Here is a 25,951-nt window from a genome sequence, read left to right on the forward strand (position 1 = left end):
GCTTATTAGCATATGCTTTAGGATGATATGCTTGTATTTATGTCAATATTCTTCATGTTTACATAATAACAATGCTACAAAGCTGAGTGTACAACACCTTATAGATCTCATATGGTCCCGAGCAATGACTGAAAACCAGACCAATCACCTCCTTTTCTGGAGAATAATTTGGACATAGAGTCCCACTCTCTTGCCCAGAGCAGCAGAGTCAGCCTCTGAGAATTTCAGCCCTGGGACTCAGCATTACAAAGAAGTTCTCCGGAGATGCTTATACACAGTCATGGTTGGAAATCCCTGTGAGGTTTCAAGGTACAGAGAAGCCCTGGAGGGTAAAGCTATGTCCCAGGGACCACAAAATGGGTGAGAGATGGAGACTTAACGCTTGGCTAACCATGTCTTTTTTCTCTGTCTCTAAAGCAAATAAACTTTTACATGTCTGTATACAGATTCAGTGCAAATTTCATTGTGCAAAAATGGTTTTAGCCAAAACTAGTTTAAAATAAATGTATTCTTGATCTGGTGCTTTTTCTAGTTGATGTAACTTTTGAGAAATATTTATCTCTTGTAAGATGTTTTCCTCCAAAATATATAGAAATGGGTGGATTTTTTTTAAAACATGAAAATGACAAATATATGTCAGAAAACAAAATTGAGGATTATAGCCCTGGCTGGTGCCGCTCTGTTGGTTGAGCACCATCCCATGCACCCAGAGGTCGCCAGTTGGATTTCAGGTCAGGACACGTGCCCCAGTTTCAGGCTTGATCCCCGATAAGGGGCGTACAGGAGGCAGCCCATCAGTGTTTCTCTCTCTCCCTCTCCTTTCCTCTCTTTAAAACAACAACAACAAAAAAACACCAAACAAATCAATAAAACATATTTTTCTAAAAATTAGGGTTATGTTTAAGAGTGAACTAGCATTATTTTCAAGAAAATCAGAAACCTGACAAGCTAGTTTACTGTCTATGATGTATTTAAATATTGTTTTGGCGGGCTACTTACTGCAGTGGACATTTATGTGCTAGAAAGGAGAACTTAAAAATAGCATAATTTAGACTTGGTCGGGTGGCTCGGTTGGTTGGAGTGTTGTCCCATGCATCAAAAGGTTGTGGGTTCGATTTCTAATTGGTGCACGTACCTAGGTTGTGAGTTTAAGCCCCAGTCGGGGCATGTCCTGGAGGCAACCAATCAATCTTTCTCTCTCACATTGATGTTTCTCTCTCTCCCTCACCCTTTCTCTCTCTCTAAAATCAATAAACATATCCTCCAGTGAGGATTATAAAAAATAGCATAATTTAAAAATCCAAGAAAATTAACTAAGAAAACATTAGAAACTATTAGAAATAGGTTGTATGTTCAGCTAAAATTTCAAGTGTCAAAATCTTTTTATATATAAGTTCTAACCAGTAACGATAAATCAGTGGAGAAAATAGACACTTGAAAATAGCAATAAATATTATAAAATATTTAAAGCCTCATCAGAAATGTAGAGGAACTATATAAAGAAAACTGTAATTTTATTGAGGGGTCAGTATAGGAGGACATAGTAGAATATAATAGAAATGTGCCTTGCTTTGGGAAGGAGCACAATATTATAAAAAGTAAGAAAACTACTATAAAGATGTCAAGTATCTCAAAGTCGATCTATAGGGTGTCCCCAAAAGATGTATACACACACTTTGAATAATGATAAAGGCTGTGTTTATTAAAATACATTTCATTTTCAAAATTTAGCTGTCAGCTGTTAAATTATGTATACATTTTGGGGGATACCCTGTATATTAAATGTAATACTAATAAAAAATAGAATTTGATAAAGGTATCTGGTAAATATTGTAGCATTTATGTGAAAGAATAAAGCTATAAGAATAAGAAAATTAAAAAAGAAAAAATGATCACATGATTACAAGTCATATAAGACAAGGCTTAACAAATAGAGATATATATCATGAAATTTTATTAACAAAATTCATGTAACACTGGTACTGCAATTCATAGACCAAGAGTCCAGAAATTAAACAATGTATATGTTATTAGAATATGGTAAAGGCAGCATTTCATATTAATAGGGAAAAGACAGAATTTTAAAAAATGAATTAGGGGAATTCTGCCTCAGGGTGACATAGACTATTAGGGACCAGAAATACCCTCCTGCCTGAAACAATTAAAAACCAGACAAAATATTTAAAACAATGGTTTGCAGACATTGAACACTGGACAACATAGTACAGTGACCACTGAGACAGGATTAGCAGTTGAGGCAAGTCCTGAAATTGTCCCAGCTTACTGCCTGGAGAGAAATTCCAGGACACATTGTAGTAAGAGCCACTGAGATGGAGCTCAACCATCTTCTTATGTTGAGGGGATAGACTGGGAATACAGGGAGGTTGTAGCAGCTAGAATTCCCTAGACAGCTTCCTGGAGAAGAGATCCATAAGGGATCACCCTCCAGTCGTCAGTGGAGTACCAATCAGTGCATACATGTGAGGAAACTACCCAAGGCTAGGAAACAACCAACCAAATAAACAAACAAAAGCAAAAAGGAAACAATCTCATAATCCATAAAAGTCAGGGAATTTGTGTTGCCACCAGCCAGAGTGGAAAACTTTATAATTCATGGAACGTTAGATAGAGTACTTTTGCTCCTCAGTAGTGGAGCAAAATGGGTCTTTGACTAAAGACTGACCTCATCTTGTACATCAAAGCTTAAAAGCAAAAATCAAGTGGATCAAGCTGTTTCTAAGTAATTTAACTGAATCACAGAACAATGCACAAGAATATTTGTAGAAATACAAAAATATCCAGCACATGGTAATGTAAAAATAAAAATACCTGCCATTCAATAAAAAATTACTAGGAATATAAAAAAACAGAAATACAGTACCTTATAAGAAAAAAACCTTAATAACAGCAGAATGAAAAATGATAAAGATTACGTAATTAGTAGAAAAGAAGATAGAACAATTATAACCATATTTCCTATGTTCAAGAAAGTGGAGAAGAAATTGAGCATGTTATTTGAAGATATAGGTGTTACAAAAAGATATCCTAGTAATCTAAGCAAAGGAAAAAGTAGGACTAGAATGGTAAATATGTGGGTAAATATAAAATATTTACTTTTTTCTTTTGAAATTTTTTATAAGAAAATTGACCATTTTAAACCAACAATAATAACAATGAAGGTTGAGATTTTCCACATATTAAGAAGTAACATGTATGATAACAATAACACAAAAGCCAAGAAAGGGGTAGTGGAACATTACTCTCAGAAAACAGTAATCTGACAAGATTACTCCTATTTCTACCCTGAGTTATACTTATTTAAGCTTGAAAGCATGACTGCTTCTTTTCACTGATTTCCTAAAATCCCTTCGTGAATTCTGCCTGATGTCTCTCTCGATAAGGCTCAGACATTAGTTCCCGCAGCAGAGACCAGGAGCACCTGGATTGTCATTGTTGGTTGATCTCACAACGTCATTTGCTTCCTCAGGTTACCCATGCCCACCTACTACTCCTCCTTTCATCTAAACCTCCTCATGAAGGTAAATCCTGAGAAAGGGATGTGACCACCATTTCAGCACACATTTATGAATGAATTCTAGCTAAGTCTTAGATGGATCTCCAGTTACAAAAAACTAACAGTGGAGCTGCGTCAACTAGGGAAGTGATTTTTGGTGATAGAAGAGAGATAGCCTAACTCAGTACCAAATTATGAAGTCACTATATGACTTTGACTTTTACCCTTTTATATGAAGTTTTGAGAAAATCACCAACAGTGAAAATCAGTTTCATGTCCACTCTCTGTTTTGTTTTCTTGCTATGGTTACCATGACCTTAGGGTAGGAAGTGCTCTTTCTGATTGGACTAAATGCACCTGTTTCAAAAGCCTGGAGGACTGAAATGGAATTATATATCATGAAGGACTTTGAAATAGTTGATGTAAGTTGTAAATTTGATAAGCATTGTGCAGGTCAGCCTTTTCTCTTTAAGCTTCTCAACCTGCCTTCCGGTTTCACATTTCACAGACATATCCTGACACATCTTAAGCAGTGTGTGATAGACTGTGAACTATCTGAGATCAGTCCTCAGTTCCTGTTTGTTCTCCAACACTATATCTTAAGAGCTTTCCTTTTGTGCATGGATAAATGGAAAGGGTAAGAATATTCTCAGGACTCAATGGAGAGTCTCTCTTGATACAAATTTAGTCATGAAATATGACATTTTAAAAAGATATCTGCTTTAATTTTTAAACGAATTAAATGGTAAAATGGATGTATCAAGCCTGAGAGGACTATCAAAAGAAAATAGAATGTTAAAAGGAAGTATAATTAAATAAGTAACAGAAGCAATATATAGTAAGTATAACAATACAACACAATGAATCATTTGTGGTGGAGACAAACGGTATTCACACAACACAGAAAATTATAAAGAAGGAAGTTAATGGAAAGGAAATTATACAAATAGAGGATAATCATGGAAATATAACCTAAAATAATGACTCTTCTCAAAGAAGGAAACAGAAGAAATGTAATAGAAATAATAGAAAGTGTATTAATTTTTTAAAAATACTAAGATCACTTACACACAGGTTCATTATGATCTGGGAAAAATTACTGAAAGGAAATTCATACTTAGATATTCTTGAAAAATTTGCCAAGATTCCAAAAATAAGGGGAAAAAATACTGTTGTGAATGTCCAGGTAGAACAAAGTAACTTTTAAAGGGAACATATCAAAGACATGAAGACATTAAAAATGAAAGCAAGAGAAAAATTTCATGAGTCAAAACTTTCCTTAAAAGAGCAAAAATAGCAATATTAGTTGTCTCAAATGCTTTTGGTAGGAGGATGGCTGAAAGCAAATAAATTATTAGATAATGTAGAAATGATAGAGAATTGAAAGTATTAGGCATTAAATAGGATAAAGAGAATCTTTTTCTCTTGGTGAAATAGTCAATCACAGTGAGAGAGGAAGTGTCCTGTATTATTCATGATGTCACCTGCTATAACAAGCCATTTCAGTGACTTAACACATTAAATCTCTTTAATGTTGCACTTCAGTGCAGGTACTGAGAGGGTTTTTTTTTACTTCATTCCGGGAAATAGTTTTCTGCGATTTAGTTGCTCTCTTATCTTCTAGAGCCTTGCTGTTCTCCACTGAAGCTTCAGATATGGACAATACCCGAGTGAAGAGAAAGTGTGAGGAATTACGGCCTGGAGTTCACAGATCAGTCCTACACTCGTAGATCATTTCCCTGCATATTCCGCTGGCCAGAGCCTCAGCGTGCGGCCTCACAGCTAAGCATCGTCTTAGGAAGGAAAGGGGGAAACTGATATCAGTGACATTACTGAGCACTAGCTTTCTTTGGTACCAGTACTAAACATTTATGTGTCAAGAATGATAATAAAAACTAACTATTAAATTAGAGAAAAAATTGATAGGAAACTGGAAATATTAAAATATTTTAATATATAGTTATGTTAGAAGAGAAGTTGAAAATATAGGTTATAATCAGTTAATTTAGAATTCTATATACGGCAGATGCAGACAGTGCTGCCTTCTGAAGTGTGTATGGAATATCACGGTTTTGCAACTCAGTGGTTTAATGCGCCTGGCAGTGACACCGAGCAGAAGAAACAGCCAGACAGGGTGTTGAGTGTTAAACAGCAGCATGCTATTGCCTGACTGTCTTTCTTTTTGGTGACCCTAAAAACCATTGCTTCCTCTTTATTCTTTTTGCTTGCTCCTCCCAATCTCCCCATTTTATAATGGAATATTCCAGGGCTCCGTCTTTGGATATTCCCTATGTGAACGTATGGCTTATGGCTTTAGGTGCCATTTCTACAATGATGATGCCCAAATGTATATCCTCAAACCAGATAGCTCTGATACAGTACATCCAACTGTTTATTCAACACCTACACTTGAATGTTTTATTTTTTGAAATGTTTTTTAAATGATTTTTTACAAAGAGAGAGAGGAAGGAAGAGAAAGAGAGAAACATCGATTTGAGAGAACCATTGATCAGCTGCCTCCTGCATGCCCCGCGCTGGGGATCAAGCCTGCAGTCCGGCCGTGTGCCCTGACCGGGAATAGAACTGGTGACCTCTCGGTGCATGGGATAACGCTCAACCAACTGAGCCACACGAGCCAGGGCTGAACATATTATTTTTAAATGTAACATATTCATAGTTATTAGTTAAATTTTGTCCCCCATCCCCGCAAAAAAATCTATGTTCGAGTCCTCATGCCTCAGAATGTCACCTTACATGGAAGAAGGGTTGTTGCAGATGTATAGTTAAGCTAGGATGAGGTCATAGCGGAGTAGAGTGGCCTCCAATCCATTAGGGCTGTTTTCCTTATAAGAATATGGCCATGAGCAGTCACAGAGATACAAACAGGATGCCAAGTGATCAGCAGACAGAGATTGGGGTCATGCTGTCACAAACCAAAGGATGCTTGAAACCAGAAGCTGGAAGAGGCAAAGGGTCCCATAGAGACTGACCAAGCTGAAAGCTTAGTTTTAGACATTAGCCTCCAGAGCTGTGAGAGAATCAGCGTCTGTCACTTAAGCCACCTGATTTGTGCTACTTCGTCACAGCAGTCCTAGAAAAACAATACAGCCATCAAATTCCTGATTTTCCACCTTGCTCAAACCAGCTTCCTGCTCAGTTTTCTTCAGCTTTGTTTAGTGACTCCAATTCCATCTATCCAGATGATTAGAACCAAAACCTAGAATTAATTTTTGACTCGTCTGTCTTACATTCTCCATATTTAAACCATCAATGGTTCCTGTTGGTTTAACCTTGAAAATCTATCCAGAATCCAATCACTTTGTAACACCTGTTTCTCCACCGCTTATTCCAACTCACTCACCTGGATTACGGAAATCATTTCCTCCTCTGACTGCCTCCTTCATCATGTAACCTCTGCTGGATTCTAAATGTGTCAGTTTGAACAAAGTCAGCATGTCCCTCATTGCTCAAGATCTTCCAGTGGCTTCCCCATTAGACAGAATTAAAGGCAAAGTCCTTATGATGATCAAGATGGATCTCTATCACCTGCTTTTCATTCTCCCCTTCTTTCCCCCACTTCCCGTACCTCTCTGACCTTATCTCCTACCAACTTTGCCTCCACTCCAGCTACATAGGTCACAGAGATTATTTGTTTGCTGTTATCTATGTCTAAAATGTTCTTTCTACTAATACCCCATGATTCACTTAATCTCCATCTGTTTAAGTACTATCTTGTCATTAAGACCTTCCCTGGCCTCCCTATTTACTGTTGTGAGGACCTCAATCCTTATTCTCTTTCTAGCTTTATTTTTTGTTGCAGATCCTAAAAGAAAGCTTAAAGTATAATAAGTGTATAAAGTAATGATTACAAGAAAAGGGTGCAATTAGTTTCTTTGAGCAAACAAGCTACTTTAAAAGACTGCCTATATTTACACATGTGAACTATTTTAAATATAGATGACACATTTCTTCATCAAAATATGTCTGTCAAGACCTGTTTTTGGAATTAAACACTGTGGTTTACTTTCCTATTTAAAGTTATAAAACTTTTTTTTTTTTTTAGTAATTAAGATTCAACTATTTCACTGTCATACCTTTCTTTCAAATTGTGCAGTTTAGTAATGATGCCAGAGTATCTGTCAAAGAAGGCTCTCTAAAGTAGTTAAATTTCCTTTTGCCTGAGATAACCCATTAGAAATAGATGATATGTGACTATCATTATCAATGATAAACTTCACTTTTTCTCATACATTTTCAATGTATAAATTCCGTTGCAAAATAAAAACGTGAGCAACTATGAACCATCAACTCACAAATAATCTATCCAATTTAAAATGTGATATTTCTATTCAGTGACCTTGATCTTCCTAACCATATCAGTATATTAAATAATAAAAGCTGATTGCCAGCAACTTCACATTCTTATGAAATGTCTTTGGAATGTTGAATTTTCATGCAGAGTAGATGTCTATTGTGTTTTAGTGCCAAAATAACATGTTTCGATAGTGAAATGGCAAGGGAATACTGACTGAGCTCTTAATAAAACACACCAGCTTTTAGCTGGCAAAGCAGCCCTCTTCCCATCAAACATGTCTCAGCCTTTAATAAAGAAACTCAAGTGATGTAGGTGAAAAATTACTTTTCTCACCCGGTCATCTGTCTGTCATGTATTATTCAGGTCACCAATGTTTGTCCTGAACTGTATCATTCTGTGGTTGTGTCAGGTATGAGCTATGTTCAGTGTAATTCCATCAGACTTCGTGAAGTTGATTAGAACAGATCACCTTTCGCATGGGCACAAGTTATCTCAGCAGATTGAGTGAAAAAGACTTATTTATCTTTGCCTTATAATAAAGAAAGAGATGAGCAAATTTATCCATTAACTTGAAGAGAGTCACATATTTGGTGTGAAAACAAACTATAGTCAGTAATTCTATGGAAAATACTGTAGCGCATGGATGTTTCTCCAGGGGAATAAAACTAATACAGGAGTCTGCATTTGATGGCATGAAATACTTAACCAAAGCACATGCATTTTATTGTAGTCCTTAAAATGGGTAAATGTTTGTTTGTCCCACAACAAAGTGATAGAATGTAATAAAATATGCCAAATCTATGATGGCTTTTATTGGCTTTTTTCCAGAAATCTTTTTGCAAAATTATTTGTACTTTGGTTTTACAGAAAGTAATCTTAAAGTCTATCTAATTATTATGCTATTAGGCCTTACTTAAATCGTAAACTTTTTTACTACAAGCATTCTAAAATATTTAGCAACTCAAAATAGTTGTGAAGAGGTTTGGATTAATAAAAAGACATATGAGTTAAGTGTAAGGAAACCTGAGGTTGTGTCTGAAATGACCTGTAGTTTTATAGCTCCTCATAGGCAAAAGAATGAATGGGACTCATGGACACCCAAGGCAGGGAGAGAGCAAGGTGACACATGCCAGAGAGTAGAGCTAAGTCTGCATTCAAATTCGGACTCTGCTACTTATTGAATTCGTAATTTTAGACATGTTTCCAAAAATTAAAATAGAAGACCATAAGTAGCATATCTAGCACATAGTAATTTGCATATATTTGTGTACATATGTCTGTACATATGTACATATGTGTGTACACATACACACACTCCTATATTCATAATGTTTAAAAAATGCCTCATTCTCAAATGATTTAAAATAGCACAAAGAAAAGTCAGTATATGTTCTTTATTCTCATATCTTCCAGTTATTAATTTTAAGAATTCTTGAAATAATTTTTGAAAAATATAGAACATTGACACTAAAGGCCAACTAGGAGATTTAGTAACTTTGCAAAAACCTAATTTGCATTGCTCTATATACAAAGCAAAAGTACATATTGTGAAATCTACTGAGTAATTACCTGATTGTCCTTTTTGCATGTGCTTCTCTATAGCAGCCAGTAGACTCTTTGGGAAACAACATCAGTTTCTTTTAAGTTGCTTTTCACCCTCTGCGGTCTAGAATGTGTTTTGAAACAGAAAACTTCAGAAACTGCCTTAATTCCTCTTCAGCATCACTGTTGTATATTTTGCTGTAACTTGTTTAGAATAAAAAGAGAGATAGGGCTTCCCAACCTTCCTCCTAGGCTGCAAACCCACACCTTTCCTTTTGCTGAACGCCGTAGCTGGAAGCAACAAGTGCGTATTAAGCTCCCGGATGTGGCCAATATTGTGCTTGGGTGTAGGGCACACTTGACAGGTATAGTCTTTGCTCTTGAAGAGCAAAATATGTTTTTGAGCAGATGAACAGGAAGCCAAGAACCATACAGAACAGTCTAACTCAAGTGTTAGGATCTCTTAGAGCAAATTTAAGCTGCTAGACATTTTGAGAAGGGTAAGTATCTAAGAGAACTAATTTGTGTAAAATACAAAAAGATCCAAAGAGAGGAATCTGAAAGACAAAACTAAATTTATATTTATTGTACTTTACATTCTAAAATCTTATATTTTAAAAAATTGTTTGAGATTCACACATAGATATCTATATTCTCTGTGTGAATTGTTCTATGAAACCCTTTTTCGTGGGCAGTAACACTGGTGATTTGAACAGGCGTCCAACCACATTTCCCAACCAGCTGAGCTACACTGGCCAGGGCACTACTGAGATTTTAGAAGTCTAGTTATTTGCTCAGAGACACACAGTTAATAAATACAGAAAGAGATACTTAAATCCAAGTTAATCTGACTGTATTAACCATGAAATAATAACAATCAATATCATCATAATAAAGTATACTATTTATTGAGAACCTCTGGGATTTGACAGGCATATTCAATGCATAGTCTTATATAATCCTTACAGACTTGAAAAATTAGAGGATATTTTCCCGCAAAATCAGTCTCTGCATTTAATGTCACACACACACACACACACACACACACACACACACACACACACACACACACACCCCTAAAAAAATTTGAGGGGTAAATAAAGTTGGAAAAATATATACCATCTTCATTTACATGAAAAATGAACAAGAAACCAAGAAAATATAAATAAATATTAAAATATCTTTTAATTACTTCATTATAATGAAAACATTATAATAAGTACATAGTCTGAGTCAAATTAATAGTGCCCAGGGGACAAAAATCCAGAAACTGATGTAACAAATGGAATAAATCAACAAAACAATGAAAGACAAAATTATTTTAAAAACTCATGTATGAAAAATTCATCATCAATAATTGAAAAGACAAATAAGTGCTTTAATATACAGGTTTTATAAGTGAGCAAAGGAAGAAATGAAAATAGATAAAATCATTCCTCTTTCAGTAAATAAAACATACATTTACACAAAGGATTAAAATCATTTTTCTCTAAAGGTCCTGAGAGTAAATGTTAGGCTTGGAAACCATCAGGTCTCTGTCCCAACTATTCAACTCTGCTGTTGCAGCAGGAAAGCAGCCATGGACAAGACAAGGCAATGGGTCTGTCCCTAGTGTGGCAATAAAACTTTATTTACAAAAATAGTCACAGACAGGATTTCAATCATGATATCAGGTTCCTGATTTATTTCAATGACAAGCCATTGTTCAATAGTAAATTGGTAAAAATAAACAAACGAAACAAAGTGAGAAATTTGGTTGGTTGAAAGGCAAGAATAAAAGGAAGGGGTGCTGCTGGGGTGTGCGTACATCGTAATATATAGTAAAAGTCTCTAAATGCATTGTCTTTTGACTCAGAAATTCTCATTCCTAGATTTTATCCTAAAGAAATAGTTAACATATTATTTATTTATTTATTTTTTGAATTCTGCATTTGGGAAAATGGGAGGGAGAAAAGAATAAGAGGAAACCTAATCTTTTTGGGAAGGAATTTTTTTTGGAGGGGGATTTTTGGGGAAATTTTCATAAATGCTCCGTACATTTAGAAATTCTCTACCCTAATATATGAATAGCAAAAACTGTGTTGAAGATTTATCTCTTTGGCTTAGAATAGTCTAGTAGAAATCAATGGCGATAACTCTGATTTTTGTTTGTTTCATTAAGCAAATGCATCTCTCTATGACTTGACCACCTTGCATGAGTAAAATGGTTGGCCAGCTTTTTTCTTGTTTGCATAAACAATACCATAAAAAAAAATAATAATAATAGTTAACTAATACATGCTTATCTTGAAATTTTTAAGACATACTTTTCTAATTAATGTCTTGCTTAGTTGATATTTAGTTAACTCTGCAAGATGCATTCAACTTTTCCGACTAAACAGTGTCCCATGACCTGTATGTGATAATAGTCGACAAAAAATCCACATAAAAAACAAACAAACCGTTGGTGAATCCATTTTATACGTGTGGATTTCATTTACTGCTTCCTAATGGGCAAGGTGGTTCAAGCACAAAAAAGCCCGTTTCTTACTTCCTCACAGGAAAATGAGAAGGACTGTACCTCAGTGTACTTAAATTCAGAATCACTGTGGGTTAACAGGGTTACTGCTTCCAGGCCAATTGTCAGTCTCGAGCATCTGAAACTTCAGGCACCCAAGGTCAATGCTAGCTTGTTAAGCCATTCCTACAGTCTAGCAGGGTACTTGCTTTAGTTCGAGAGCCTTCAAATCTTTATGGTATTCTACTTTCATTTTTAAAAAATGTTTCACTGCGTTTCTTCCTAATATCCCTGCCCTGACGGCATGCATTGCTGTAGCTGTGATTAGACATGACCCTGTCTTTCCTGATGCCAACCAATTGACCTTGAAATAACAAGGGAGATCTGGAAAATAACCCCTCTTAAGTTCTCACCCATTGTTGCCTTAAGTTCTTCCCTAAGCTGAAAACCCAGAAGTCGATATAAGGCACATTAATGAAATATAGCTCACATTCAACCAAAACTCTATTACCTGAACTACAAAGAGAGTGATATACTGCTATCTTATCTAAATGGGGACGGGAGAGGAACTCTGAGAAGAAATGGCGATTTGAAATATTTCTGGAGACTTTGATGAAAATAGTGAAACATCAAGCAGTATGTTCTAAAGTGCATATTTGAATGACTATCTATAAACATCTAAGATAATTATACTCTTAATTTTATAATAACCAATACTAAAAGCTGGCATAAGAATCACTTTTATTTAAATGTTGACAGAAAATAATTGTACTTAATATATAATATCCGTGGCTTCAGGTGTGTCATCAGAAACATTTTTCTGTTAAAAAAATATTTCTTGAAACTGGCTTTCTGGGCCTAATATGGTCACCCATAAGACTTTTTATTCCTACTACACCATGAACACATGAGTAAATAGAAAAATGACAAAGCAGAGCCTTGACAAGCCTCCCAACCAGCCCCTGTTGACATGACTTATGAGGCCCATTGTGGGGGAGCTCCAAGGTGAGAGTGAGAAACCTTAAGAGTTTGCTATTTAGTGAAATGTTTAGAAGTTTGGATGCCAGTCTTTCCTTATTAGAGTTTAATTTTTTTTTTTTAGTTTATATCTAAATTTCCAATAAAATTGATTTGCAATAGTATCTTGGCTTTTACCTTTGCCCTTTCAACATGAATCTAAAAATGAGAGTTATTTTCCATGAAAAAAAAAGAATTTTAAGTTAAATTTGGTATTCATAGACTAGACAAACTAAACATCACGAGTGTAGCTTTAATTTTTCATACTATATTCTCCTTTAAGTAGTTAAAATTTAAGTTGATGTAATCAACAACCTATTTATGTATATATCATATTAGTAATATAAGCAAAAAACCCATACTAAAATCCTTGGACTACATAAGCAATATTGATAATTAAAATTGAATCCTGTAAATATTTAGCTAATGGAAAACATTAACTAGAGCAGACCAAAATTATACAATCTTAGCTTATCCATACTATTTCTAGTAATGTTGAAAAGTTAATTCTAGCATTGTCAATTAATTATTACTCTTGAATTATTTAAGTTTGTGTCAGGGATTATTCTGTATATTTTGTATCATTATTTCTCTGACAAAAGAAGCCGCCTTCCCTGCACATATTCTTTCTGAGATTGATTTCCCCTTAAGGGTTTTATATTTAGAGCTTATTTTATATATCTTGCTAGCCTTTAAGAAGTTGGGAGTAAAAAATTAGAGCTTAAAATGTTAGGGGTAGCTATGAGTTTAATCTTGAGACAGGTTGAGGGTCATTGATTAGAATATGTAGGTGAGATTCCAGCGATACATCCATTGGCAGACTAAAGGACCAAATGCATGTAAAGGCTTAAGGAAATGGAGATAGTCAAGAAGGACTGAATTATCTGCTTTGGGTAACCAGTGCAGGATGAAGCAATTTCCTGTAGAAAGGAATTCAGGAAGATGAATAAGCTTTAGAGAAAACAAATTTTGCTTTAGATATGAATTTGAGAAACTGAGAAACCATCCAAGTAGAGATATCCACAGTCTAAATGGACTCTTGAAAGTGAAGATCAAAGGAAGGAAAGGGTTGAAGCCATCGATTTAGGAGTCTAAAATCAGAAACAAAAATAGTGTCTAGAAATAATCAACATAGGTTATGAAAATATACAAAAAGGCCAAAAAAGATCAAAAAGTCGGAAAAGAATTATTCTGAGGGCAGAACTCTGATTCTGATGGATGATATAGGTGAAGGACTGAGAGAAGAGACTCAGAATTGTCAACATCTAGTTGGAATAAAGGGGGAGTCTGGCCGGACAGGTGCTCCACAAAGGACAGGAACAGGACACATCCATATTTCACCCTGGAGGTCTGTCATTTTAAAGGCATTTCAGAAATATGAAGAGAGGGATGAATTAGTGGATCATCAACCATGTACATAAGTGTCAAGTGTCTGTTTCTTCATCTGTTGGATTATGGAGTGGGGAGAGGGAAAACATGAAGAGACACCCAGGGGATAAATAACTTCAATTGTCGCCTTTCTATTTAATGACTGTTCCTATTATATCAAGCATTTTCTCTCTATATTTTTTGTTAAATTCTCCTGAAAACTTTTAGCCATGTTGACCTTTAGTCCATGTGGGTGCATTTTCCCCGATAACCTTAAAGCCCAATGCTTCCTCCCTGAATCTCTCCCTGGAGATAATGCATGTGGGTATAGAAAGAATAAAAATTCCTTCGATGGCAAACATTGCCTTTGTGCCAACTGCCTTGATCTTTTAAAGATTAACATTTAGGGCGAGGAAATGTTTTAAGTGAGAACACTGAATAGGTTTTATTGTAATTAGTTTCAATATTCAATTAATACATAGATTTATTGTCAACTACAGAAGTGCCCAGGCTAGATAAGGTGATCCATCCCTCAGGGGAAAGAACAAATTCAGAGTCATGGACAGGAACACAGGAAACACATAGATGGGGGAAGGGTGAGAGAGAGGAGAGATCTATTTGCACACTCTTTTACGTAATTCTGGGATACCTTTATGTTTTTTACCTACACGTTTGGGAGACTTTGTTTTTATTGTTTGTTTTTAACACATCTGTTCTTTAGCCATTTGGATCCAATGTAAATCACTTGGGAAAACAAGCTTATGTGATGGAGGTGAGAAAGTTTTTCTTTTAATATTGGAATATCTTTACATTTTTATCTATGTATGGGAATCTTCTTTAGGCATTTTGCTCAAATGTAAAGCCTGTGTGGGAAAGATGTGGAGGGGTAAGAGGGAGGAAATGTGTTTATCTTTAAACTCTTTTATTTATAAGATTTTTTACTTTATGCTTATATTTATATCTATATGTCTGGGAGGCTATTATTTTTTAATCGCCTTTTTAATATATATATATATATATATACATATATATATATGTATATATATTTTTTTTAGCCATTTGATCCAATGAAAACCATTGCTTCTATGATTTGTGCTTCTTTTGAGCCAGAAATAATTAAAAAGCAATTCTATTCCTTGGAGAAATACAGTGTGTTTTTCCAGCACGTCCCTGTGGCCTAAAACAGGCAAAAGAATATGCTGCTACCGGAGACGATTTGAGTGCTGCTCAGAAAGATGTTCACCTTCACAATCTATTATTTCTTTTCAAGCAGCCATCTCTTCTCCACACACATGCTAATGAGTATGATTTTTTGGTTTTTTATGGTTTTCTTCTTTCTGCTTAATCTAAAGAACCAAGGACTCCTTTGCTGAGGCTGATATCCGATTGAGAAGTCACTGCCCCTGCTCTTATTTGGATGAGAGTTTGAAAAAAATTGAGCCTGTTTGTTTTACTAGTTCGCATCCTCCAGTGTGTTGACTTTGAGATTTGTGGTATTTGTTCCCAGCAGGGGTTCAGAGTCTTTAGCAGAGCTGTTCAGAGTTGGCCGGTGCCATACAGAAATCACTGGCTCTTTTGAACAAAGCATTTTCGTCTCTAAGGGTAGAAATTGAGCTCACATTTCTTGACATAACCTTTAACTCTCTTAAGTACCGGTAGAAGCAGTGGAAATATTACTTAGAACAGAACAAAATAACTGGAAATACCAGAAAGACATATTTTTCCCCTGGTCTATAATATTTTAAAAATTATTATCCCCAGAGTGTATTTGTAACCAACATACATTCTCTTCAGTAATATGCATATGCCTGTGTTTTGAAAGGACCAAAATATGTTCTTCTGGAGTCTTCCCTGCAGTCAACTTTGCATATTTGGAATTCAACCACAGTCATCTCCTCTAGGCTTCCAAATTCAGAGCTACTGAATTAGGAATATTCCATGAATGATGGCCTCTGGATTGGACACTTTGTCCGAACTGAATGAAAACATAGCTTTGTTTTTGCACTTCAATTAAGCATATATTTTTTATCTAGAATGTCTTCTTCAGCTCTTTCTCATCATTTTATTTATTTATTTTTGAAGAAACTTAATAGAACCTGATAATTTGGGTGCAATTGTAGATGCTCAATAATGATAGGAAAGTGTTTAAATATAGCTCTGTCCATTCATAGTAGAGTCACCACAAGCAATACGTTTTTATTTTATATATATAATATAATATGTAACATTGTGCTCTAAAAAGCTCACCACATATAGCCAGATGGCTTTTAAAATAATGGTACATAAGGAAACAATTCAGAAAATTTTTGTAAAAACTTATTATAAAATAGTCTTTCACTTAAATAGAGGCTAATTCCTTACTTTTAAAAGGAAGACTTTATCTCACCTAATTTTTCAATCATATGTGCACAAACATGTTTGGCTAAATCCCAGAATAATTCTCTGGGATGCAAGTGGCTATGCTCATTCCTTCAGTATATCGATGCTGCTAAACAATAGTCTTTTATAAAAATTAGGTCGATGGTGCTATAAACAGATTGTGCCTCCTGGTTGTCTTCTAACCAAATCATATTCGTGGGACCCCTCATAGCCTCTGAAACCACATTTGGAGTTTAAACATGGGTATCAAAAATCCTTAAATTCCATCTGTGCAAGCGTATTGTTGACTTCCCCTGCAACCTCATTTTATTTAATTTACTTAGAATTAGCTTAATTACTTTGGTTTGCCTGTGGAAATGAAAGCACTTGCATACTTCATGGGGATGCCATGTAATTAATGTATTGAAATTGCGGGTTAGATAATACAGAGTGCTTGCAGTAACTGAAGTATCTGTGTAATGGTTATTTTGTCCCCTACGGACTCACAAACACAGTCTCGGGATGCATCGGTAGCCATTCGTGGCTGTTTAAAGCTCTTTGGTACCCAAAGAGAACTCAGGTGAGAACTGAGTGTACTAGGGTGACAGTCATAGCCAATGTGCACTGATTGTGTCACCAAACTCTTAGTAGCTGCTAAAATTCAGGGGTGGCTCAATTGCATCTTGCAGATGACTTTAGGGAACCATAATCAAATAACACACAGTGGACTTTCTACCACATAAAAATGCATACTGTAAGGAAAAATGGTTTATTTTGCTGTGTAATTGCAATTAGATAAGTACTACTACTACGACAGCAGCCCAAAGATAATAATATAACTCTCTACCAGTCTCAGTCTGCTTAACACATCTGTAAGAAAGGAATTAATTGGTAGATCAAGATCGTATTGGTTTGTGGGGAACAAAAGAAGCCTCCACCTTGAGAAAGAAACCTCAGGAATGCTTTTAAGGTGCAGCTTGCTCTTTGGGAAAGAAAGAGAGAGAGAGAGATTAACACATTTCCTGCTAAATGTAACTGCTTCCATTTAAAAATAATTAGAAAGGAAAGCAAGAAACAATTATCACAGTTTTATTTGACACAACTGAGTAATTGCATGCACTAATAAAAAACTCTGTTGGCAGTGTGGAAAAACCACTGGCTTTAGAGTGAGATGCTTGACTTTAGGCTTCAGCTCAGGTTTTCACTTTCTGTAGCCAATAGACAAGAAATATAACTTGTCTGCACTATTGTTTCCTTATGCATAACATGGGGATGATGATATTATAAACACAGGGATATTCTAGGCGTTGATACAATGCTTGAAATAGTTTTGAATAAGCCGTAATACATTTTAACACATGCAAATTTTTATTATTATTATTATCACTTCAAGCCATACTGGAACCCTGTACTTTGACAATTCACATTTCTCTTGTGAGGGTGCAGTTATCATTTAGAAAGTGCTTCCAAATATTATTTTCTTATGTTTGGAAGCATGAAATATTCCAGATAAAAGCAACAACTCAGCCACGCTCTATCTTCACTTTGCAAATGAGGATGTTAAATACCAGGAAAGGCTAACTGATTTGTCTCAGGTCACTTAGATGTTTCATGACAAAGCAACACTAGAATCTGCACATCTTAACTTCTCATCCATGTTCATTTTCTATCTGCTGCTGTGCAAGGGGTGATCACTCTCAGTTTGCTGAAGAGCTTTTACATCCGAGCTTGATGAGTCTTGACTGACTGAGTTATTTGCAAAAACAATAACAAAATTAAAAACATAAAATATGATGTTAGAATATCAATATTTAAGTAGAAAACCGATATTAGTTATAGGGTAAACTAATGAAAATAAAACTCTATGAAGTTGTTACTTAAATTATGATTTCTATATGTTTGTGATATATATATATTTATTTATTTTGAGGGGAATTTTTTTTTCTAATTTTGCACTTAGAATGTTCTGGCAATGGTAATCAAGTTACATCATATATATAGTCTGCAAATATTTCTAACTTAAATTGAAATTTTTAACTTAAACTTCTAACTTCTGCTTTGAATTGAACCTCTTTCTCATGTTTTTAAAGACTGGTCCACTGTGACTACTATTTTTCTTCCAAAGAGTATGCATCCAATCCAGGTCCTGGGACAGGCTAAGAAACTGGGCCAAGTTCAGAGGAAAATCAGCATAGTCTGTATGTCACTGGGAGCACAGTTGAGTAGGTGGTTGGAGGGAGAAATATTCTATCTTAAATAAATTTGGGAGTCACTGAACTAAACAAAGAAAATAGATTTCTCCACTGTACAACTTTTCAAAAATCTTCATGATGTGGCTATATATTATGGATATAAAAGAGGAATATTTTCCAGTAATTTTTTTCATTTAACCTTGGATGACTTGTAAGCATAATGCTATTTTAAGACATGGGTTCCACAACAGATTTTTTGGAAAAGGACTTTGCAATGGAATAAAGACTACATTTTTGTTAGCTTAGCTCTCATTACCCATCATTTCTAGCCCCAGCTGTCATATTCCCATTGTGCCATATTTATCCTGGCAGTAACATTCTTAAAAAGTACATATTCTCCATACAAAGGAGCAAAGACAGGTGCTGTCTAACATACTAACTGCTAGGTTTTGCTTTCCTCTAAAGTTGATCATGTAGTTGAAGAGATAATTTTTACAAGTTCTCAAAGGATGGAGACCAGAGGTTTTGTTAAAATAGGATGAAGTGCAAGTTTTAACGACGAGACTTTTTGAAGTTTAGAGCTGAAAAGTAAGCAAAACCTAATTAACTCCAACTTCTCTGAGGAGTTCAGTCCCAGATTCAAATAGCTGTAGTTAGGATATTTTTAAAAGTTTCACCCGGACTTTATTTTTGCTCCCATAAGGTGGCAAACATGATTCATCATTGTTATACTGTATTTAAATTAATATTTGATATTGTGACTAGGTTGTAAAGAAAAAAAGGGGTTGAGATAAGTGAAAGACCAAATAGTGTATTAATGTGTCTTACTAGCATGTGCACTATGAGTTTGCATGAAAAAGTGAGGTTTTTTAAAGAATTTGATTTATCAGACTTTTAAAATAAATGTATTAACATTTTCTTTATTCTCCTCATCCCTGCTTAAATAACTCTTTTGATCTATATCAACAAGACAGGCCTATGCACAGGTAATTTATAATAGGACCATTATTTAGGATTTGTGCCAATAAAATTACTAAATCTTAAAGAATACAAAGTAGAGCAAATGCGTTTGAATTCTTGTTGCACTCTCCAAAATGGTCACCTGTTCCCATGATGGAATATAATTTTAAAATGTTATGGAGATCTTTAATGCCTTTGAGGCTTCTCCTAACCCTCTCTGAAATCGCACAGACTTATTTTTTCCCTACCTACCTCCTTTCTTGTTTTATTTTATTTTATTTTTTTTGAGCATTTATCACTATCTGACATAAGATACCGTTGCTTATTCATTTTGTTCCCTTTCTGTCTTTTCCACTAAAATATGAGCTCGACAAAGGCAGAGATTCTGTGTATTTTATTTGTTGCTGTTTTTCCAGTGCTTAGAATAGTAGCTGGTACTCAAATATTTGTTAAATGAGAGAAGAGTAAATTTGGCAAAGATTTTAAGGCCCCCAGTTCAAAAAGGACCTTAATCTGTACTGGAGAGAAATGTGTTCACTGGATGGTTTCTTTAGCTTGAACCTTTAGAATTACACCCCATGAGGAGCTTTTGCCAGGACCCAGTTAGCAACAGGTATACGTGAATAAACAGATGATTCAGTAGAATTTGATGTGTGAGGCCAGAAATAATGAGCCTTCAAATTGTCAAGCTACACCTGAGCTTCCATGATGTCATTCCTGAAATTCACAACATACATAAGATGACCTGTGAATCTGCCTTCTCTACTCATTCAATTAGCTAAAATTTACAGGGTTGTTTATTATGTTTCTCAAAGTAATGAAAGTTTTGTATTAAAAAGATTTATGTTTGATACAACCTTGTGTAGCCTGCTTGAATTTAAATCTTGATTACTTTACTAACCTTGACAAATATGCAGCATTATCATTGTTATTTTTGTTTGTGTATAGTAACCTAACATTCTTCCATAAAATCTGGCACTAGAAAGACAAGGCACATTTGCTAGAACACAAAGCAGATAAAATTTAATTTGTGAGTAACCCATGAATAATCATTAAGAAAAAGATTACCTTTTCCTTAAAATATGGAGTCTTTGCATAGGGAGAGATCCCTATGGGCATTAGGAATTCCCCCACCTTATCTCTAGCCTCACCGTTACCACAAATAGACATCGACACAAATGGCAGGGAAGACGCTCTAAATATCCTATCACATCATTGAAATACGTGCCAGGGAAACCAGGGCATTTGTTTTGTTTGGTTTCTCTCTTTCTACAAGGCAATGCAAAGAACAAGAAAACAGAAATAAAATTAACCAAAACAGAACCAAAAAAGCACATCCATGTTTTTCATATTTTAAGATTATAGCTAATATTAATGTAATTGTTTAGTGATTTACAGTTTACAAAGCATTTTCCCCAGGTAATGACACCTAACTCTGTTGTGAAGATTAAATCTATTTTCCACAGGGTGAAACAGAGACGTAGGTGTTACAGTAGATGACAAATCCCACATCCAGTAGCGGGTGGAACACCAGCTCGGCCTGTTTCCTCTGTTAGCTCGTTACTGAGAGAGCAAGGGGCAGTCAGAAAGTGCTGAGCACATTCAGCTGAGCACAGGCCTCTTCGCTTCACCAGGAAGCTACAGCTTCATACCCCAAGAAGTCACAGCATTGTCCTTCCCAGGGCATTAATACCCCTCTCGTCCCCCTCCCACACCGGATTGTGTTGGGGGGAGGGGGTAGCAGGGGAAGACTTCTCAATCAATTGATCAATAAAAACACTGTTAGTATCCAATCCGAGCCAGATTCTGTGCCTGGGTGGGGAGACAGCCACGGCTTACATCACAATGGAATTCATAACTCAGCAGCGAGAGATGCTCTGTTTTCCTCTGTACCATTCTTTCCTATTCTTATAACATTGAACCTCTCATGCTAGGAAACCATTTTAGTCATGAAAAATAGAAAGTGATCCTCTTTAATAGGCAAAAGATATTAAATTTTTATGAAAAAGGGTATACTTCATTTGAACAATTCCATTTGTCAGATAGATCCATGAGTTGGGCATCACCTGGGTGCTGGGGAGAGAGATGAATAAAATACGAGCCTTTCATTAGAAACAAATGGGAAACACAGACAGATTAATTTGAGCGCTAAAAGGAAGTGTAAGTACTTTCCTATGTGAACATAGAGGCCCCTGAGGTCCTCATGTTTATATCCTTGCTTCTTAACAAAGTGCCACATAGAAATACCTTAAATAACAAGGATTTGCAGAATTAAGTAGCAATAACTTCTGTATAAGGGGAGTTAGGAGGGATCTTAAGGAAAAGGTAGATACAAATTGTTATCCAAAAGACAAAGTGTTAAAATATCATCTCATCGATATTCGGGACTAGTAACGTGAAAGTCAAGTCACCAGAGATTATTGGTTTATTTAACTTTCAAAGTAAAATGTCTATGATTCATAAATTGCCCATAATTGAATGAGCAACACACAGTTAATAGGAAAATGTTCATAAGCCTCAGAAAGTTGACTGACTTGGAATGTAAAGTTTATGCCGTTATACGGCAGGTATGTAGCTACCGGTTTTTAAAGCTGCATCAGTTCTTCCGGTTAAATTCAATGACCAAAGATACTTTTAAAAGTTTTTGTTTTTGTTTTAATACTTATTTAGAGTGTCTGTCTCAAAATAGAAACAACTTTAAAATATCTACTTTCAAGCGTTTTTTAAAAAATAAGAGAAACCTACTCATTAAGATATGTCATTTTGCTTGTGAGGTCAAGGACACTATAATATTTTTAATCTCTTATATTCCCAGAATTTTTTATAGCAAACTTTTTTGCACTAGTCCCTAAATATAGAAGATACCAGTTATGAATTTCAACATGCTAAATAGTTGATCAGAAGTAGGTCAGATTCAATTCTTCCAAAGGCTTTCTAAAAATAAAAAATAAAAGTTGTGGGGTTTTTTTTGCTGGATTTCTGACAGGACATAACATTGAATACCATCAGCCTTAAAGTGGTTTGATTTTTTCCATTTATGATTATAGCAAAAGATTAGTTATTTTCCCCAAAATTGTTTTGGCCATTTTCGTTCAAACTATTCAATGGAATAGAGTGAGAAGACTACAATTTGAACCAAGCTAATCTAGCAGTTTTAAAGGAGGAAGCTAAGAAATAACTTGGGCAGAAACATCTATGTATTTGTCATGAAATTGTGAGCATTCAGAACCTGAGATTCCGGAGGAGCCTTGGTATACAGAGAATAAAGAAACTATGCAAGCACCAACTCCCTTGTCTTGGGATCACGGTGTTAATGGCATTTTGCTACCATCAGTAATTTAAAAATTTTTTATCAATAAACTTGTTTGGTGACCTGCTTAATTCATCCAAAAAACAAATGGAAGCCTAATAAATCATAATATCTAAAAAAAAAAAAAAGCCTCTGGATTTTTTTGCAGGATAGTTTGCTATAAGCATATAGCTGTCATTAAAAAAATAAAAATAAAAAATCTCCCACAGTCGGAAACCCCATGCAATGGTATTGAATTAGATGCAGCATTGAAGATGGTTATCTGTAAATCAGCTGATGGTTTGAGATTTGATTTCAAAGCATGAAGTTGACTTTAAATCCTTTTTGCTCAATTGCTAATTTCTTAGGCTGTATAATCTGGCTGTGGCAAGTTGTTCTACAATAGAAAATCTTAAAACAGTTTATCAGCAGCTCCTCAGGTAATCAACTAGCCAACTTGATCTTCTCTTCTGCCTAATTGAAGAATTTTTTTCAAATAATTCAGATCCAACTTCCCTACTGTATACTTATTTTTTAAATAAGTATTTCTGTCTTGTGTTGGTTTTAACCTTATAAAAATAACATGGAAAAGGTACTCTATAAAAATTAAACCAAAATAACCATGGCACCCATTATCAGTATCTTTAGAATCTATGTGTGTTTTTTAAAGACTAGGACATATATTTTTATTTATGGAGAATCACAAATCATATATACTTATTTTTAAGTTCACATAATTAATATATAATTTGAGGACTATTCTAAAAAAAAAAATTCAGCCTTGAGTTTTATATTTCAAGTTAAAAAATAGCCATTGATTTTATGACAATGAAGCGCTAATGGAAAGATTCCGGCACGTTCACACTCGGGCGTAATCGTGTCTTCACCTTCTTATCTTCAAGTCAAGCTGGTGGTTCTCTGAAGCTCCTGTAAGGCTGCGGTGGGTGTGGGGGAAGCCGAGTAAACAGGAATTCAGAAATTTTCTGTGAATAATGTGTTCTGCAGTTTTAAAAAAACAGTAATAATATAATGAATATTTCGGGTGATCGCCAGATATGAGCTTTGTAAGGGCGGTACTCTCATCTTTTCCAAAACCACTAAATCTTGCAGTGTTGTCGGTTTGTAAGGAAAAAGGAATTGGAGAAATAGGGACAGTGGGGGCTTAGGACTGGGTGGACCTTATATTCCTAATGTCATCATTTATCATTTTGTCATGTTCTCTGTTACTGTCAGTATAAGTAACTGCAATCTCTTGGAGGATCTGAAAGTTATTCTGTTGTGTTGATTAGTTAATTCAATTAAAAGAGGCATGAAACCTGTATTCACACATCTCTGGTAGATCATTAGTGAGACCAATCACCAAAGCAGGCTCTCTAATGGAAATATAATGTGAGATGCATGTGTAGTTTCAAATATTCTACTAACCCTATTAAAAGATAGAGGTAAAAATAATTTTCATACTCAATTGTATTTAACTCAGTAGACCCAAAATACTTTACCACTTTAACATGTAATTAATAACTTGGGTAAATCCTCAGACTCTTCACAGTTTCTGATTTAACTGTGTCTCTAAAAAACTTTAGAGACAGACATTGAAATTTGGTATTAATCTAGTTTTCATGTCACATCTTCTTTTGATTTTTCTCAGCCACTTGAATCTGTGAACACCATTCTTTTTAAAAAATGTTTTTATTTTTTTTTAGAGAGACAGGAAGGAATAGGGAGAGAGAGAAACTTCATCTATCGGCTGCCTCCTGCACGCCCCCTGCTGGGGATCAAGTCCACAACCTGGGCATGTGCCCTGACCAGGGACTCAACCAGTGACTTCTTGGTTCCTGGGTTGATGCTCAGCCACTGAGTCACACTGGTCGGGCCTGTGAACACCATTCTTAGGTCACCAGCCATAGACAAGCGGGTGGCTGGCTGGTTTTGCTCTTCTTATTCTCAGTCTGTTGACCTCTGACTGGCATATCAACTGGGTATGAATTCAAAATAGTTTTTAAAATCTATCTTGAATTAATTTAATATTAATAAAAGCTGGGTTAGTACAAAAATCTAAGCTACAGAAAAACTGGAAAATTTCTCGTGAATTATAACTTGATTTATGACAGAATGAGAAAGTGAATAAATTCCATCAAGATTTTGGCATTATTTTTGAAAAGGCACAAGATGTCCTCCTTTGCAGTCTTTGGGTCATTTCTATTAAGGGGTCAGCTACATGATGCTAACATCTGATATCTTTTATCACAGTTAGTTTGTGGTATAAATTCTTATTCTTTAGGGAGAATACACTATATCCTGGTCTATTTATTGTAACTGTTCATTTTGGAGAGCTGTAAGTATGTATTTTGCCTTCAAATATATTTATATGTTGCATCAAATAAGCTGATTCTAGGAAAACTTATAACCTTTGTTCTTGATTCTTAGTTTATATAACTCAATATTGTCAATATTCATTAAGTAAAAGGAATATTAAAAAATATTTCTAGGTAGAGATGTCAATGTTCTATCACCTGGAAAATTTAAAAACTCTTTTACCTTTTTATGACTCCCAGAATATAGAATAATTATTAATATAAAAATTGTGATACTATCTAAATAAGTCTCTTTGCACTCACTTTTTTAGCTGTCCCTATCAACTCTCTGCCCAAACAAATGAAAGAAGTTAAACATTAAATCATGCTTTAATTGTAATTTTGAACTTTTAGAGCCAGATTTCTTTTTAAAGACTCAACTGCTTTAAAATAGTCATTAAAACATCATTTTTCTTTTTACCAACTATTTCTAGGGATTAAAAGAATCTAATAAAATTCCGTAGATTAATTAGTCATGACCTGAAGTCATAATTTAAAATATTAGAATATTATGTTAATGTATTATTACATCAAAAACACATTTA

Source organism: Miniopterus natalensis, chromosome 16 (assembly GCF_054644295.1).
Source record: "Miniopterus natalensis isolate mMinNat1 chromosome 16, mMinNat1.hap1, whole genome shotgun sequence".
Taxonomy (NCBI): Eukaryota; Metazoa; Chordata; class Mammalia; order Chiroptera; family Miniopteridae; genus Miniopterus; species Miniopterus natalensis.